The sequence below is a fragment of the Silurus aristotelis genome (genome assembly GCF_946808225.1).
Source record: "Silurus aristotelis genome assembly, chromosome: 12".
NCBI classification, from domain to species: Eukaryota; Metazoa; Chordata; class Actinopteri; order Siluriformes; family Siluridae; genus Silurus; species Silurus aristotelis.
In genome coordinates this window covers 9,272,329-9,291,300 of record NC_139585.1, presented here as the reverse complement: position 1 = coordinate 9,291,300, position 18,972 = coordinate 9,272,329, and the positions used below count along the sequence as shown (strand labels likewise).

General features: G+C 34.0%; 1 long non-coding RNA gene across 1 annotated transcript in view; it reads left to right on the top strand.

Annotated features, from left to right (window-relative positions):
• LOC310734561 overlaps positions 1-18,503 on the top strand; it is a 134,606-nt gene extending 116,103 nt beyond the window's left edge. The window contains exon 2 of the long non-coding RNA XR_014536084.1: positions 18,169-18,503. This is a non-coding gene — a long non-coding RNA (uncharacterized lncRNA). The remainder of the gene's footprint in view (positions 1-18,168) is intronic.
• Positions 18,504-18,972: the final 469 nt, after the last annotated feature.

Genomic DNA, 18,972 nt, shown 5'->3' with positions numbered 1-18,972 from the left:
CAGGCTTATTAGAACTGCATGCTCTTATATTATAAAAGGTGTACAGACTTTAGCAGGTCTATGTATGACAACATAACTAAAGGAGGTTGTGCAGTGGTAAACAGAACCCTGGAACAGGAAGTCACTTATGGCATTTGAAAAAAAATCTTCTTGGTTATATTTTTACTTGACTAATCTTAGTTATATATCATATCCTTCACTTAGTAAAAAAATAAAAAAACGTAGATGAAATAAAGACAGAAATAGACAAGACAGACTCCTGCAATGCAGCTGAAAGCAAAATACTGTTGAATCGAAAGTTGGTAAATGTGTCTGCTGACTGTCTGGGCGATTTGCAGTTTCTCTCATTATCATTAATGACATTATAATAGAAGATTTCTTTGAAATTGAGATTTCTTTTGAGATTTCTGTGAAAATGCAAAACACATTAAGCTCAACTCATGGTAGTGTTATTGCAATTTAATTTGTCAAGGTGTTCTTTCAATTAAAAACAAATTGTTCAAGATGTGTATCTCCCTGTCCTTTTTGAACAACACTAGAATCCCTGCCACTGCTTAAAAAACCTGGTAAATTTAATCTGAGTACATTTTTAATTAGCTCATTTTTACTTGAGAGGTTTCTAGACTGCTAACATTACTTGCACTTAAGTTTCAATGAAGCAACAATACTTTCACTTGAGTAGAATACTTTATTACCTCTGATCCCATATTAATTTTGCTCATTCTATTCTGTTGGTTTAATAAATTTTTAGTTTAATTAAATGATTCAAAAGATTGTCTGCTCTCATCTGTGCAGTGTGTGTAAACACTTTTTGGGGTTTTGAAGATGATATGATGCTGATTAGACGTATGTGTAATTTGTTATGGCATGTAACTAATGTACTGCTTACAAAAATGATCAACGCCTGATAAAATATTTTAAAATACTTTTTTCTAACATTAATCGTATTACATGTTGTTTAGATAAGGTTGTGAAAAAACTACAAGCTATGTCCACATTAATCTGGACAGATCTGAGGGCACACATCCCTATACTGTATATGCATAAAACATAAGAAGCTTTGTCCTGTGTCATTTCTGCCAAATTTTTATTTACTTTCTGTATTTCTGAATTACAATGCAAATGAAAATTTTTTCATCCCTCCATCACCATGGCTAAAAATGTTTTGCAATTATTTATAGAAATATAACTAAAAAACAAAAAAAACCCCCGAATTATAATTGAAAAGAATATACAAAAGACAGATAAGAGTACTTTTTCTGTATCAGTAATACAAGTTGCCTATTGAATCAGCATAACTTATATTAAAGAAATCAGATGCGTAAAAATTGCAAGGTCACTTCAATGTGCACTATATTTCTCCTTGCAGTAAATTAACATCATCTTATTTACTCGTTCAACCAAGCAGTGAGAGTCTGCTTACTGATAGCATTAGTCCAGACACAACATTCCACTCAGTGTGATGGCCTGTTAAATGCTTGGAAAAGAAAAAAAAAGGCTCAAGAGCTTGATTTCAATATTGGCGGCTGACTCAGGTGCTCAACTCAATGATTTTTCTAAAATGACCTTGCTGGAAGGCAAAGAGCACTCTCGGTGGACTTTATAAAGAGGAAGCCTTTTCTAAAGATCCGTATTGCCTCTTAGATGTCTGATGTTATTTGTAATGTTGTCACCATTTTTGCACAATCAATTCAACCCATTAGTGTACACATCAAGCCTTATACATTACTTTTAAGTATATTTAGATTTAGAATTAGACGTTAGCAAAACGAAAGTGTAATTTCTTTGATATTTTTTAAGACAGGTACTATTAGTAAAGATAGTAATTTTGCAACCAAACTTTTAAATTGCCACACATATACAGTGGCAGCTACTGAAACACGAGAAATAAAATCTAAAAATGTTGTTTTCCATTAATTGCTATATAACGGTCTGACTGTCTATCTATCTAACTGTCTGTCTGTCTGTCTGTCCGTCCGTCCGTCCGTCCGTCCGTCCGTCCGTGTGTGTGTGTGTGTTCAGAAGCTACTGTTTTATTTGATCTAAAATTATTTGCTGAAACTCTTGGAATCCATGCCAGCTTGTGTACACCCAGGTATTACAGTTTTTCATTTAGTCACTTGTGCACATAATAAAAACATTTCTTGTTGTTTGATCAAATTGTGAATGCTTTTGTACATTATTTTAATTGATTGTGTACAATTGTCTGCTGTTTTCTACATTATTAGTTGTTTATGTCATGTTGATCAGAATAAATTATGCTGGTTTAACCTGGATAGTCTTAACCACCAAAACATCTGGGCATCAGTTCATAGTATAAGTCATTAAATGCAAATTATTAAACCGTTTGTCATAATATGTCAAGTTTAAATTTCTATTCAACTTTTTTTAGTAGATGTGTTTGCCATCTTTTCAGCAGCACAAATTTATTTATTTGATTGCATATCTGATTTATATTGATTGCAAGAGGCCAGACAGGATTCACACTTTTACTGTACTGTACAATTGAAGGTTCACAAGATTCACCTATTTTAGAGAACTAGCTGATCATTGGTTGATATGATGCTGCTCACTCACCTTTAGTGAAATAAAAAATTCATCTGCACAATTCATCAATTCAAATCAAATTTACCGAAAAAAAAAAAAAAACTTTAATAGAAATTTTAGATGACAGATAATGACAACTGGTTTAACCATTTTGCATTCAATGACTTATGCAATGAGATGATGCCTTAACGTTTTTGGGGTTAAGGGTTAATTTAGGTGAAACCAGTATAATATATTTTGATCAACATGACAAACAACTGATAATGTAGGATACAGCAGACACGTGTACTCAATAAATTAAATAAATGTACCAAAGCGTTCGCAATTTGATCAAAGCAACGAGAAATGCTTTTATGATGAGCACAATTGACTAAATGATGTGGAAGTCATTTTGAGAATTTCATTTCTGATCTGAGAAACGCTCCAAATCAAATCAAATATGCAATAAAATAAATACATTTGTGCTGTTAAAATTCATATCTTCCATACAGAAGAAATTCAACCTTGTGCAGGTTCAATCATTGTAACCAAAACCGTAGTTTACATCAGAAAATACTCAAACTGTGCAACGTCATACTGACAAAATGAGTAAACATTTCGACTTTTGTTTGTGAACAATGACAAAAGGACTTCTTATGGCATTGACATGTTCATGGACACAAATACTTATTTTTGAAAGATAAACTAAGGATTTTGAGAAATGTACAGGCTTTTGCAAGAAATCCAATGTGTTGTGCTGTTTGTAGACATTGTTTTGAGGATGCAGTTAGTAGTTTTCAAATATTAAGGATATTTTGAGAACTGCTCAAAAGCCACTTAGAAATACTGTAAATATGCAGGGTATGTAGGAAAAGTACACTTTGCTTTGCCACCAGATTGGTAAAGTATGCCACACCCAATGAATCCCATTACCATGGTCTTCCCTGCTAAAACAACACTTTTCATTGTCTGCCCAAAAATGCAGGTTGGGAGATTGATGATCCAATCAGTACCCCATTTACTGTCAGCCAGGTTCATTAGCTACTGATAGTGTGTGTCCTAGAAAGGGGCGAATTAATTAAAAGATGGCTCTGTTGCCACAGGGCATTTTTTTAGTTTATGGTATTTAGTAATTTGAACACTAAACCTATTGAAAATTTACTAAAAAGTTTTACACTTCATACAATAAGTGATGAGCTATAATAGCAATGAGATTGTTTAAACGATGGCACTGTATGTCAGTGTTGGTACGTTATCAATACATTTTCTGTGTCATTGATGAGGGTAAAAACATGAGACTAGAGCGCTGATTTCAGTGTTCAAATTGTGTCATAGCTCTGGTGAGGAACCCACACATTCCCAGGACCCCAATTACCCCAACCCTTTCAGAAGCATTAACTAATAAAAAAGACATTTAGATTTTTTTATTTTATTTACTAGCACATTTCAATTAATATAAATGTACTAAAAATATATATTTCAACACTTTGCATTTATGAGTAATATTGGAAAGAGCTATCTACTCTTTCTGTCTTTCTGCTAAAGTAAGCATGTAAACAGAACAAAACCAATAATTTGGACATTTTCTAAAACTCTTCATTCACCATTGTTAAGAATAACCCATAGTGGCGTGTAGTGCACTTTAGCATTTAGACTTTTTCAGACAAAAATCTAATTTGGAATAGTTTATTACAAAATTGGGGCAAATAATAGACAGTATCGCAATGTGGCAGTGGCAGCATGATAATTTGAATGCATCTAGTATCCTAGTTTTAATAAAAGTACATTTTTTTGCTCTTCATGATGAGTCCCTTAATGCTAATGAGAGGTCTGGGACCCTCAAATGCCCCCAGCCCCCCTGATTTCAAACACTGGCTGATGAAATTCTTGAGTCTAATTAATCAAAAAGTCTAGATTGACAATAATGAAAGTCCTGTTAAATGTGTTACATTTACACATTACACATTGTTGATATGGCAAAATGTTTGAAACTTCTTTTTTAGTCTCCAGTGTCAGTACTTTGTAACAGTCAGAGAAAATGCTGTAAGCTTCCTGAAGCATGAAAATCAAATTGGTATTATACATGTACTGCAGTCATCACAAATTTCCTCTTTCTGCACATGGCTTGCTCCCCAACATGACACGTGCTTTCCATGTTTTGAGTTAATTCTCAACTCACATATTTTTTTTGCCTAGAGTGTCATGTGCCTTTTTATTAGTTTGTGTTTTAGAATCACAAACTGTTCTAACCTGTTCTCTGTTTTGTCCATGATTAGTTTGAGTATTTACGTCTTCCTTAAAGGGGATATAACACACACAATTTCGGTCAATCTAATGTTAATCTTGAGTAGTATAGCACCCTTGATATCTGTAAAAAGTCTTTACTTTTATTAGATTTATAAAAGCAAGATACAGCTTTATGCTTGTTTCCGAAAACAGCCAGGCCTCTGGAGGTGTGCCGTAGACGGAGCTAAAGAATTGCAAACGCGCAGATTTTAAATCGCAATTGTCTGCAAGCTGTGAAACCCCTATAAATACACACAGTGACATAACCTTTTGTCTTAAATTAACTATGGCTAGCAATCCGATCCTGCCATACATATCTGAACCACAATCAGATCCTGACAGAAATTGAACATTAAAAACAACAGCACCAGTCGTTTATATGATCCCAGAAGGAGTGTATGTGGCACAGAAATACTTCATCAAACGTCCAATCATGTTTTAAAATCTTTCCATGTTTAGCATAAGAGTACAACTCTTTAACAGTATAGCTAACTCAAAACATATAAGAAAACATTAGACCCTATTCATTAAGTGTTATTACGCAATTTGGATAGGTAATTTTGCTCTTTGCGTGCACGTGTTTTGTGTTAGTGTTTATATTTCTATTAAACTTAAACATCAATAATTATGCCAATAATTATTATCATACTGTACCGGTGTACTATTTATTTATTTTTTAGAATACACATTCCTCATGCCTCCATATTTTATTTATTTAATTTTGTAATTTATTTTCCCTATACTTCTTTTTATATTTATTCAACTGTTTGCTTTGTTTCAGGAGCTCTGCTCCATAAGCATTATACTCGTCTGTTCTATTTTTTTTTTTTTCAGAATATACTATAAATTGTGATGTGACAATAAATCATACCAAATCAAATGATTAGCTCTGCTTCACATAGGATTGCATCACAATACCACATCTTTGATTGTTTGTGTAATACAGCATGCCTTGTTGGGTTTATTCCTTTTATAGAAACCTTAATATATTTCTCAATGTGTCTAAAGGCTCCCATGCTTTCCCAGTAGTTATAAAACAGTTCTGAACTCTATCTATGCTTTTATGATCAGAAAATATAACCAGAAAATATGCAACAAGTAACATTTACATTTTGTTCAAACCATATAAGATGATATTTCTTAGCATGTTCTTCAGATTATAGTTAAAGAAACATCATAAAATCACTTTTGCGCTTTGAATGTGTGTAATGCAGTCTTAAATACTGCTTTTAAACAACAAAGAAACAGAATATTTCTCTCTGAATTTATGCAAGTTTGTGTGCTGCTGCTGTTTTGATAGATCTGCTTGGATCTGCCGTATCATGATGCCTTTTAATATTATGCCTGTGGGTCACACTGTCTTTCCTGCTAGAAATGAATTCAGCTTAACATGTTTGCTTCTTGTATAATGACTCCCATTTTCCCTTGAATTTGTTTTAACCCACAAGCTATTCCCAAATGCAGGATAGCACATTTCTGTTCAAAAACCAGCTTCAAATTCTATTTTTATTCTTATGAAGGGGTCAGGAGATTGACATAGAAAAAAGCCATTAAAATTGTTTGTAAGCTTTGAAAACCTCACTGTTGATCATTATCATATGCTTGATTTCCACCATTTATTTGCTATTTTGACTGCTAAAGGATTTCACTTTGGGTATTTCACAATAAATGGGTTGAAACTATGTAATATTTTGACTGCATGTAATGGGTTTTTAGATCGACTACAAAATGTATTTACTGCATGAAGAAAACAGTTGGAACTCTAAACTAAAATTGGTCTGCATTAAAAAAACTACAATGTTTGAGATTAAAAGAAAAGCTTGCAGAGATAATCAAGCATCCTATAATGAGTACAGAAAGAAAGTACTTTCTTAGCTTTTAAGCATTTAGTGCTGAAAATTAGCAGCAGGTTTCCTTGCAGACATACAGGTGCATCTCAATAAATTTGAATGTCGTGGAAAAGTTCATTTATTTCAGTAATTCAACTCAAATTGCGAAACTTCGTATTAAATAAATTCAATGCACACAGACTGAAGTAGTTTAAGTTCTTTTCATTATGATGATTTTGGCTCACATTTAACAAAAACCCACCAATTCATCTAAAAACATTTGAATATGGTGACATGCCAATCAGCTAATCAACTCAAAACACCTGCAAAGGTTTCCTGAGCCTTCAAAATGGTATCTCAGTTTGGTTCACTAGGCTACACAATCATGGGGAAGACTGCTGATCTGACAGCTGTCCAAAAGACAATAATTGACACCCTTCACAAGGAGGGTAAGACACAAACATTCATTGCCAAAAAAGCTGCTGTTCACAGAGTGCTGTATCCAAGCATGTTAACAGAAAGATGACAAAGGGAAAAAGTGTGGAAGAAAAAGAAGCAAAACCAACCACGAGAACTGCAGGCTTGAGAGGCTTGTCAAACAAAATCAATTCAAAAATTAGGGCGAACAAGGAATGGACTGAGGCTGGGGTCAAGGCATCAAGAGCCACCACACACAGACGTGTCTAGGAATTTGGCTACAGTTGCCACATTCCTCTTGTTAAGCCTCTCCGGAACCACAGATAATGTCAGAAGCCTCTTACCTGGGCTAAAGAGAAGAAGAACTGGACTCTTGCCCAGTGGTCCAAAGTCACTTTTCAGATGAGAGCAAGTTTTCTATTTTTATTTCAAAAACAAGGTCCTAGAGTCTGGAGGAAGGGTGGAGAAGCTCATAGCCCAAGCTGCTTAAAGTCCAATGTTATGTTTCCACAGTCTGTGATGATTTGGGGTGCAACATCATCTGCTGGTGGTGGTCCACTGTGTTTTTTGAAAACCAAAGTCACTGCACCTGTTTACCAAGAAATTTTAGAGCACTTCATGCTTTCTTCTGCTGACCAGCTTTTTAAAGATGCTGATTTTATTTTCCAGCAGGATTTGGCACCTGCCCACACTGCCAAAAGCACCAAAAGTTGGTTAAATGACCATGGTGTTGGTGTGCTTGACTGGCCAGCAAACTCACCAGATCTGAACCCCATAGAGAATCTATTGGGTATTGTCGAAAGGAAAATGAGAAACAAGAGACCAAAAAAATGCATATAAGCTGAAGGCCACTGTCAAAGAAACCTGAGTTTCCAAACCACCTAATCAGTGCCACAGACTGATCACCTCCATGCCATGTTAAATTAAGGCAGTAATTAAAGCAAAAAATGCTCCTACTAAGAATTGAGTACATATGCAGTAAATCAACATACTTTCCAGAAAGCAACAATTCACTTATGAAGTATTAAAATTTTTTGAGTGAATTGGTGGGTTTTTGTTAAATCTCCAAAATCATCACAATTAAAAGACTTAAACTACTTCAGTCTGTGTGCATTGAATTTATTTAATACACGAGTTTCACAATTTAAGTTGAATTACTGAAATAAATGAACTTTACCACAACATTCTATTTTATTGAGACACCTGCACTTGTACACTTAAAAAAGCAAAACAATAGGTGTTTTTTTTTTTTTTTAACCTTCCCTACACTTTTCTTTTAGGCGGGCATGCTGCATTGATGACTAGGAGGAAAATAGTGACTCAGGTAATAAAAGAGAGCACTGCATTCCTATATACTGTTTCTGACACAATGGCAAGTTGTCAAGCAAAAAAAAAAAAAAAATACAAAAATACAAAAATAGTATCAGACATGCAAATTTGCATTTATCTTCATGATTTAATTTAAGGATACAAAGGTTCATATTTTCGGTTAGGAATTAGGATCTAATTATCAATCCAAATTTTTGTATGATGTAGTTCATCTAAGATTTATCAGAATCCAATTTTATGCCTCATAAATTGTATATATTTTTGTGTTTCAGTTAAAGAACACGAGCACACGAACACATTAAATGAATGAATGAAAATTAACACTGACTACTTACATAAATCTGTACAAATTTACATTGAAACTGTACATTAGATATTCTTAACTATTTATGCACAAAATAAAACACTTCAAGTGTGCTGTTATAAAATACTAATCAAGAAACAGCTAAACTTATAAACATTGTATTGGTTAAAAATATTCCATATTAATGATGAAAATGTTTGTTTTCATTTGTCTACTATTAATTGCACATAATTGTGGTGGATGTGACAAAGTCAGCTGTATAAATAAATAAATAAAACCTAGTATATTTTTTTGTTCTTTTGTTTAATCAGATTTGAATTCAGCAGAACTGTGATATAAAAGCATTAAGAAAATAATTAGAAATGACAATGTATATATACATAGGGTGAGCGATTTCATTTCTTTGCTGCAAACACCAGTGTGATTAGCAGGATCTATAAATAAGCCTGAACTGATGTGCGGATGATTAGAAGGGGAAGTAAAGGTCATTCACCAAAAGAGCACTTTGACATGAACAGACCGTAAGAGTGCAAGAAGAGCTTGATCTGTGCTGAAGGGCCTGATTACACTGAAGAAGCTGATTAGCAGCAAAAAACCTGATTGCAGTGAGAAACTGTTAACTTGCTGTTTTTAATTGCCATTTAAAATCCTTTAAATCATTTATGTAATATTATTCAGAAAGAAGGAACATAGAAGTATCGCTATAGTGCATAGATAAAAGCCAAATTTAAACGACATACATTATGGAGCAATGGAGTCAATGTTATTGAATGCATATCTATCTATCTATCTATCTATCTATCTATCTATCTATCTATCTATCTATCTATCTATCTATCTATCTATCTATCTATCTATCTATCTATCTATCTATCATGGGCTTTCCCTTTTAATAAAATATTGAAAATAACGGTCACATTTTGAGACACTCCATACTCTCTACTGCTGTAAATATGTGTTTCTTTGATCATTAAATGAGAATAAACTGAGCCAACTCCAAGTACATAAACTGTAAATCTTCTCAAAATGTAAACAGTTCACACAAACAACTCATTACTATTCCAGCCATGATGCACATTATGTATCACTCAGATACGCAGAGGACATCTATCGCAGTGGACCAGTTAATGTCTTGTCATGAGACATATGGAGATACAAAGACTGCAAGTGTGTGTGTGTGTGTGTGTGTGTGTGTGTGTGTGTGTGTGTGTGTGTGTGTGTGTGTGTGTGTGTGAGAGAGAGAGAGAGAGAGAGAGAGAGAGAGAGAGAGAGAGAGAGAGAGAGAGAAAGAGAGAGAGAGAGAGAGAGAAAGAAGGGGGTTGCTCATAGAAGTTCACCACTTATTATGTGAAGGTAAAGGGATAAATAAAGAAGGGGAGAAAGAAAGAGATAAATCTTACAAACACACTGCTAATACAGCTTTACTCTTATGAGACCCACACATCTTTTAGCAAGGAAATGAGCCTTTAAATCTATATAATGCAACCACTATATTCAAGATAAAAGGGTATATTTTTCACATTTACTCATGTTACTATAATGCAACTTTATTACAATTAAAATTATTTATAGAGAATTAGAAGAAGAAAGGGGAATAAGAAAAACTACCACCCTATCATCATCATCATCATCATCATCATCATCATCATCATCATCATCATTATTATTGTTATTAATTATTAAATGATTATTTATTTTATCAACATCATCATCACCAATATTATTATTATTGTTATTATTTAATAATTGTGTATTTTATCATCATCATCATCATCATCATCATCATCATCATTAATACTACTAATATGTTTTAATTAATTTATTAATTAATTTATTTATTTGTTTGTTTGTTTGTTTGTTTGTTGTTTATACTCTTAATATAATATATGAAGGAGGCCAGTATTGCACAACTGGACCCACAGACTGTGTTTAAGCATGATTTGTTACAAATAAATTATATTAAAATCTTTCATTTATCCGTTTTGTCTAGCACCTGTGGCCAGTTTGACAGTTTTCACTTTGAAGTCCTTTTACTTCTCATCTTGAAAATTGAATTTAAATGACTGATTTGCTTTTATTTTTGCATGTACAGGTTTTGATGTCACTAATCTCCCAGCATAAATCAGATAGGATTTATGCAAAATGGAATAATGATAGTTTTCAGTTCATATTTCACGCAGATATTTCCCTCAGGTCTTGTGGTGGCTACATTAACTGTGCCTTTCTATATTGAGCCAGAAAAATAACCTTCCTCCTTGTAAACTGTAGCACGTCTTCCTGCAATAAATTAACTTTCTCATAAATCCGGTTAAACCTTTTTTCGTTTCTTGCCGGATCCCCGGAGTTGTATGTTTAACTTCGAATGCATTCCAAATAGATTTTGTGAACTTGTCAATGCATGGTTTCAGAAATGATGCCTTTTAACATTCCTCATATTCAGGGTTCAGTTGATGAGGGCTTAGCATGTTCCAGGAAGTGCTTCTATTTCAATGCTGCATGAGAGTTCAGAGCGGGAAAAAAGGATGATTGCAGCTGTGTGTCACACACCTCTTGAAAACGTCCGGGATCCCACTGATGCATTTTGCAAGTCAATGCTGGTAACACCTATTTTTTGTTTCTTTCTTAGTGTGTCTCATTTCCATTTGAAAAAAAGGAAATTTTATTTGGCTTTTGATATTGGATCTGTTCAATGCTGCATCCTAGTTAGCATTTGATTCTATCCCAAGCTTTAGCAGGGGAAATGTTAGTTTTGTTTTACTCATACAGCTCTCTAAGGTAGTTCTTTATAAACCTGATCACCACAAAGTCTTGTGTAAATATTTATGAGCAGACAATGATAAGTGATCTTATTTCAAAAAGGAAAACACTTGTCCTTGCCTCCTATCCTTTGCAAGGTGACCATGTTGGTATTTGACTGTTGCTTATTGCGTAAGGTAATATAAAAGGAATGTAAATGTATAAAAGACAGGGGTCATTTTAATTCCTAAGGGTTTCTGTTTTTGTGACCTTTGCGTTTTTATGCAGAATTGATCTATTTGAGCAACGTTTTACACACTTAATAAATTACTTACTTACTTAAGTGAAGTTGTGTCCCCTCTTAAAGCTGCCTTTTATTCCCTTTCAAAACCAGCTGCATGCAACAAATGACTGCACTGTGTTGCATTTGAATAGTACAGTACAATGGACAATAGTTTCCATGAGGTTGGACTCTACAGTGCAAATTATAGGATGTACAATACCCTTAGAGTTTTTGGTGCCGAGATTAATTCTGGCTGTTTTCGGTCCCAAAAATTCCCAGCAAACCTGGATCAAAGCACATTTAGCCAGACTCTAATTGACTGCATTACAGATGTTCAAAAGCCAGCAGCTCCATTTACTAGACAATAGACTTCCGCATTGTCTTTTTTTTCCACCACAAAGCATTTCAGAGCGACATTTATGCTATCTACTTCTCCCAAGGGTCCAATTTCACCAGTCTGCCTCGCACACAATCTCTGACCTCAATAAGTGTAAAAAAAACAAAACCAAAAAAACTCATTAAAACAAAGCATTACAATTGTGTTATATGTAAATCAATGCATAAAACCCTAAAAAAAACAACAACAAAAAAAATAAATAAATAAAACAATGCTCATTGTAAGGAGAGTGCAAATGAAGGAGTGGAAAAAGAGCTCCAGAGGGAAAAGAACTCCTCCACCTTATTACTGCATGCTAAAGCTCCACGTTGGATTAACACTATTACTACAGTGCTAAGATGAGTAAATTCTCTCAAAAACATGTTACATTGGAGAACTGACAAGGCGTGGAGTGATGTCACATCAGCAAGGAGAGCTGAATTCTAATCAAAATTATGGCTGCCAAAAAAGTTCTTAGCCATCAGGTGCCCAAATCAGAATAAAGTGGAAAGAAGTTGCGGGGATCTTGTAAAATATAAAGGTGTGTATGCAGTGTGTATGCAGCTCGATCACTCATCTTGTTATGAGGATACTAATGCATTTTATGAAATACGCTAAAAACTGTATATCACTTTGGTTATGCTGTGATGCCTGTTATGCTATTACACATAGGGCATCACTATGTTTTTTTGTTTAACTAGCTTACCCAACATTATAGTTTATAATATGTAGTTTATCAGAGCAGGGAAAGCTTTTCAAAGCTGAAACTATTTAAATCATACCTGAGGTCCACCATGTCACAAGGTTTTGCTGTCATTAGTATCAACCATTAGGTTGCTGGTCAGCTTTGCTACAATGATGTACTTGATGACTTTGCATCAAAGAATGGTCCAGTTTTAAAGAAGTATTTTGTTTGTATGTTGTGGGCTAATGTATTTAAAGTACTAATTTATTTGATATGTTTCTAATTTCTTATTGAAAGATAAAGTAAGTGCAGATTGTTGTTGGTTATTTTTCTTTTTAGGTGGCGGTTAGGGGGCGGGTCATGGCGTAGTTTGACCAGGGAGCCATTAATGCTAGAACCAGTGAGATTATGTACTGTATATACATATACCTTAACAAGGCTAAGCATTTACAGTGTCTCATTTAACATTAGTCCAAAAGCATGTTGCCCCTTTCTGTCATTGCCCAAGCAGAAAACAATGACAAAACAATGACTAACATTGGGCCAACACTGGATGCTATTATTTCTTAAGCCACATCATTTTCTTCATTGGGTCAATTCTTTGTTGGGTCACGGACAGATTTTTAATTACCTTTAAATCCACATTGCTTATGCTAATGAAACAGTTAGTTGGTAAATAATTGCTTATTTTTCGGCCTCAGAGTTTTTATATTCTGAGGGCCAAGTAGATCAGTAGATCTGAAGGCAAAATAGATTTTAAGCCCATGTCAGTTAGCTATCTGGGATCATTTTGCTAAAAATGTATAATGTAATTGTATTTAATATATTTAATACATTTAAACTGTATTATATTTACATGTATTTTCTCTCTCTCTCTCTCTCTCTCTCTCTCTCTCTCTCTCTCTCTCTCTCCTCTCTCTCTCTCTCTCTCTCTCTCTCTCTCTCTCTCTCCCTGTATATATATATATATATATATATATATATATATATATATATATATATATATATATATATACATATATATATATATATATATATATATATATATATATATATATATATATATATATATATATATACACACACACACACACACACACACACACACACACACACACATATATATATATATATATATATATATATATATATATATATATATATATATATATATATATATATATATATATATATATATATATATATATATATATATATATATATATATATGTGTGTGTGTGTGTGTGTGTGTGGGTGTGGGTGTGTGTTTATGCTCTATGAAAACTCTTTTTGTGTAGACAAATCCTGATATTTCATTTGGGAGGTGGTAGAGAGAGAGAGACAGATGGAACTAACAGCGATTTGTTGCCTGCTGTGTGAAAAATCCTTTATGCTTAAAGCGTTTTTTAACAAATTCTGCATATAATAGACTTGTTTTAAAAACACTTTAGTTTACGACCTGGATCTTTACTCTACTTGTTTTGCATCCTGTACCAACAGGATCTTGTGCTCCCTAATTCATACAGCTGTTTGTCTGAAAAGGTCATTGTATGAAGGTTTAATATAGAATGCCTATGTCAAGTATTTGGTCTCATCTTGGACATAAATCAGATTTCCTCTGAATAGGAATTTATACATTTTCATAAGAATTATTTTCTTTTGTTGACCTGGCAACACCACCAAGCCCCCCACCCCAACACACACACACACACACACACACACACACACACACACACACACACACACACACACACACACACACACACACACACACACACAATTACTTTCAGTGCAAAGTTCCTACTTGGAAAATTGAAAAGGTATCAACCAAGCTCAACATTTGATGTCATGTCAACATGCCCGCTCACACTGTCAACATTTCATAAACTATTACATGACTTTTTTAAAGAGTTTAAATACTTTATAAACTATAATGTTACCATTTTTTTATTCGAGGCATCAATGACATTAAACTTCTAAGAAAAGTGGATTAAAGATCACTCTTTCACTTTCTCTGTCTATCTCACTCACACGCGCACTCACACATATACATGAGAAAGCCACGTGATAATGAATTTAAGTGCAGTGGCGTCTGTAGAAAATGTGCTTTAATTCAGAAAGCTTTTTAAAGCAAGAGTGTTTTTTTTCTATCCGGTGACAGATTTGCGTTGTTTGTTTCATCTAAAGTGCAGTTAAGGATAATAGTGGTAATTTTCTTCTCAGACAACATCCCTGTCATCCAGTGATACCTACAATTTCACGAAATATAACAGAGGACATAATTCAGACCATGGAAATGCTGGACCAGGGTTCTGGAAAGTTTCCAGGAGAGAAAGCAGCAGCAGTGATGTATAGAAGCTGCGACAGAAGCAACCAGAAAGGGTGAAGGAGTAAAACGCTTGTTGATAACAGCATAATCATTTTCTTAGAGACAGGGTGCATGTAAGTCAAACAAGATGTTCTGTGTGAGTGTATGCTCCATTGCTTGCAAGTATGTGTGTATCGTGTGTGTGTGTGCGTGTCTCCAGGTGTGAAAAACTAATTCTGATTTCAACTAATATTGCTTTCATATTAATTATTTCATGTAAAATTTGTTTGGGTATCTGAACAAATATGTAGCCTAAGCAATACTTTTAAAATATTTAAATCATTTCTTTTATTTGAGATGAACTAGTCTTTGCTAAGTCATATTTATTTATATAAACTTTACCTGTAGATTTTGACACTATTTTATTTTGTCTTTCACTACAATTTTTTGGAGACTGTAGCATGTTTGTGGTCAACCTAGCTGCCCAATGAAGGAATGAACAATGGAGTGAATAATATACTAAATATACCAGCCATGACTATGCATAAATTCTTGATCGCATCACATTATTTTAAATAATTACACCATTATATGCAAGTATATTTGCACTATATCAGAATTTAAATACTGCCAATAAGTACACACCTGAGTAAATGTTTTAAAAGACTCTGGTAAAAGTTAAAGTAGTGACTACTGTTTTTTACGCAAGCTAAAGTAAAGAAGTTTGGGCTCTGACATTTACTTAAAAAGTAGCCTTTACTACTACTTGTTTCAGTGTCATGCTGGTAACTGGACCTCACATCGTATTCATATATTAATACAAAAGAATTTATAAAAAAAGTTATTATTAAGCTCAGGCTGTTGTCTTGCTTTCTGTCCCATATGTCAGTACTGAGCTGGGTAAAAAGGCCTTTGTTTATTCTGCTCCCTTTACATGGAATTTGCTGCAGAACAACTTAAAACTTAGTAAATTGATTCCTTTGAGTGTTTTTAAGCTAAGAATGAGATCTTTTGAGTTGGACTCCCTCACATGTCAATGTTTTTAATTGAGATTTCATTGTAAGTGCATAATTGGCTTTCAAACTGTTTCTATTAATTTATTTGTCTTTATTTTCATGTTTTTTGTGTGTCTTTGTACGTATGTAATGATGTGATGTAATTCAGCTGCCTATCTTGGCCAGGTCTCCCTTGCAAAAGAGATTTTTAATCTCAATGGGCTTCTCCTGGTTAAATAAAGGATAAATAAAAAAAAAGAAAAAAGAAAATTAATTCTATTACCTAATGAATGTATCCAGGCTGAACAACCACCATATAGAACACAAGCAAAGAAAAGATAATGATGATCAGGTGAGTCTCTGTTCTCAGACATGTTTACATCGTTAACCCCATACTTCTTGCTGCCTTCTACCTTGCTAATTGTTAGCTTTGTATACTAGCTTCTACAGTATCTGTGGTGCGTGATAGCCAGGAAATGGTAAGTTGAAAAATGTGCACAATAACAATAAATAATTCGATGGGCTGAAAATGGTGTGCAATGAGAAGAAAAAATATTGATTATGTTACCAAATAGATTAAAACTAAAGTAATGAGCCTGGTTTGAAAAGGTAAGAAGTAGAAAATTTTTTTGTGTAAAAAAATATAATGAGTGAAAGTAAAAGTTGTCCGAAAAATAAATAGTGAAGTAAAGCACTAATACCAGAAAAATATACTTAAGTATAGTAATGAATTATTTGTCCTTTGTTACTTCCTATCTGTGTCAATAATCAATGCAGCCCTATGTCATTATAGTAGTCATAAACTAAAGGAGATCTAAAGAAGCAAAGAAAGGAAAATGCAATGCAGATTTTTTTTCATTTTTATGAAAAACAACCACACAAGCAAGCAAGGTTGGACAAGCAACTGAAACTCAATGAACAAGTGCTAGGCTAGGATTTGCTGGGAATCTTAGACATGAAAAGCAAAATAAGCCTAGGAAAAGCTAAGAATGGCTGAGAATCTTGGACATATAATGAAAAAAACATGTGCTGTTTGATTGACTTTTAGGTGCTTATTTACTTAACTTCATTATTTACCTAATTTAATGATTCAACTTAGAAGATGCTGGGGGAACATACAAAGGTAACAAATATTGTATAAGACAAAACAAGAGTGCAAAATAACAAATTGTAAATGTACATGAGAGAGTGCTCTGGTGGCTTTGAGGAGATTAGTTCAAGATAGTCATGATAAAAGGTCCCCTCTGGTCGTCTTAAAAGAAAATTTGTGTCCAAGATAAGATTATTTTTGTCTATAACAATTATCTGAGGCATTTTCATACATATTATTTCGAACAAATATAATGATTTTAATCCACATCCATGCATTATCCAGGCAGAAGTTTAAATATTGCATGCTAGGCTTGTTAGGCCACAGACAAACATCAACATTATCGTCCCTACATTGGCTTCCTGTTAAGTTTCGAATAGACTAAAAACTACTACTACTCACTTATAAAGCACTAAATGGTTTGGCTCCCATGTATCTCTCCAGTCTTTTAACACGCTATAATCCGTCATGCTCCCTGAGATCTCAAAACTCTGGGCTTCTACTAGTTCCTAGATTAGCAAAGTCCACTAAAGGTGGTAGAGCATTTTCACATTTAGCTCCCAAACTTTGGAAAATCTTCCTGACAGTGTTCGGAGTTCAGACACACTCTCCCAGTTTAAGTGCAGATTAGGGTTATCTTTTTAGCAAAGCCTACACACAACATAAGTCTCACATCATAACCTTGTGCTCCAGAACATCTGATCACATGCACATTATCAACTTGTGCTGTTAATATCATTAACAGCAGCTACGCTAGTTCCTCTCTACTGCTTCTCTTTCTCTCCACATCCCGAGGCTTCCTGAGGTTTGGCCAGCTCCATTCACATCCCACCTCATAATGATTATGGACTTTAAAGAAGTAGATGCCGAACTCACAAACATCCTGAACCATCTAGAGATGTACCAGTGCCAATTGGACCTCCTGGAGTGTTTAAAGGCTCTGGCATGGAGAAGCTGTTGCTGAATCTGTGATGATCACAAATGTTGAGCTCCAAAGACCAAAGACTGTATACCAAAGACTGTAGAAAGAACATTTACTTATAATCTTATACTCCAGTACTCATGTTAGTTCTCTTTCTCCAGTGTTCTGTATTGTTGAACAATTTATGATCAAACTCTTGATGTCACCCAAATGAGGATGGGTTCCCCTTTTGAGTCTGGTTCCTCTCAAGGTTTCTTCCTCATAACATCTAAGGGAGTTTTTTCTTGCCACAGTCGCCATGGCTGCTCATCAGAGATAAATGCTCACCATTCACCTTGACTGTTGATTTCTGTAAAGCTGCTTTGAGACAATGTCTGTTGTGAAAAGCGCTATAGAAATAAACTTGACTTGACTTGACTTCACAAACAGTCTATTCTTTATTCCAAAACTCAAAATTACACTTTTAATTTTGGTAAAATCCACATGGTGGATACAGCAATATTAGCATAAAAGAAAATTATCTAAGTGTCTCGGGTTATTTTTTTGTAATCAAGCAGTTTCACAGTTACTGTTAATGAACAACATACCTTGTAACAATATACATTAAACCGAGTATGACGAGTAACAGGATTAATATTGATGTTTTACACATCCTCATCTTCATCATCATCACATTTACATTTGAGTTCACAATCAATTTTAAATTGTCAGTTGGCAAACTGGCAATTTGGTTTTTGGTGGTATTGATGTCTATGATGATAATGATTAACTTTCTCATTAATCTCTGAAAAGAAAACTAAATTTTTATTGGTCATTGCATTGCAATCATTATCTCCATTTCTTGTGTAATCAGCACAAGCAATTCAGTGAGTACTAATGGTGCGGG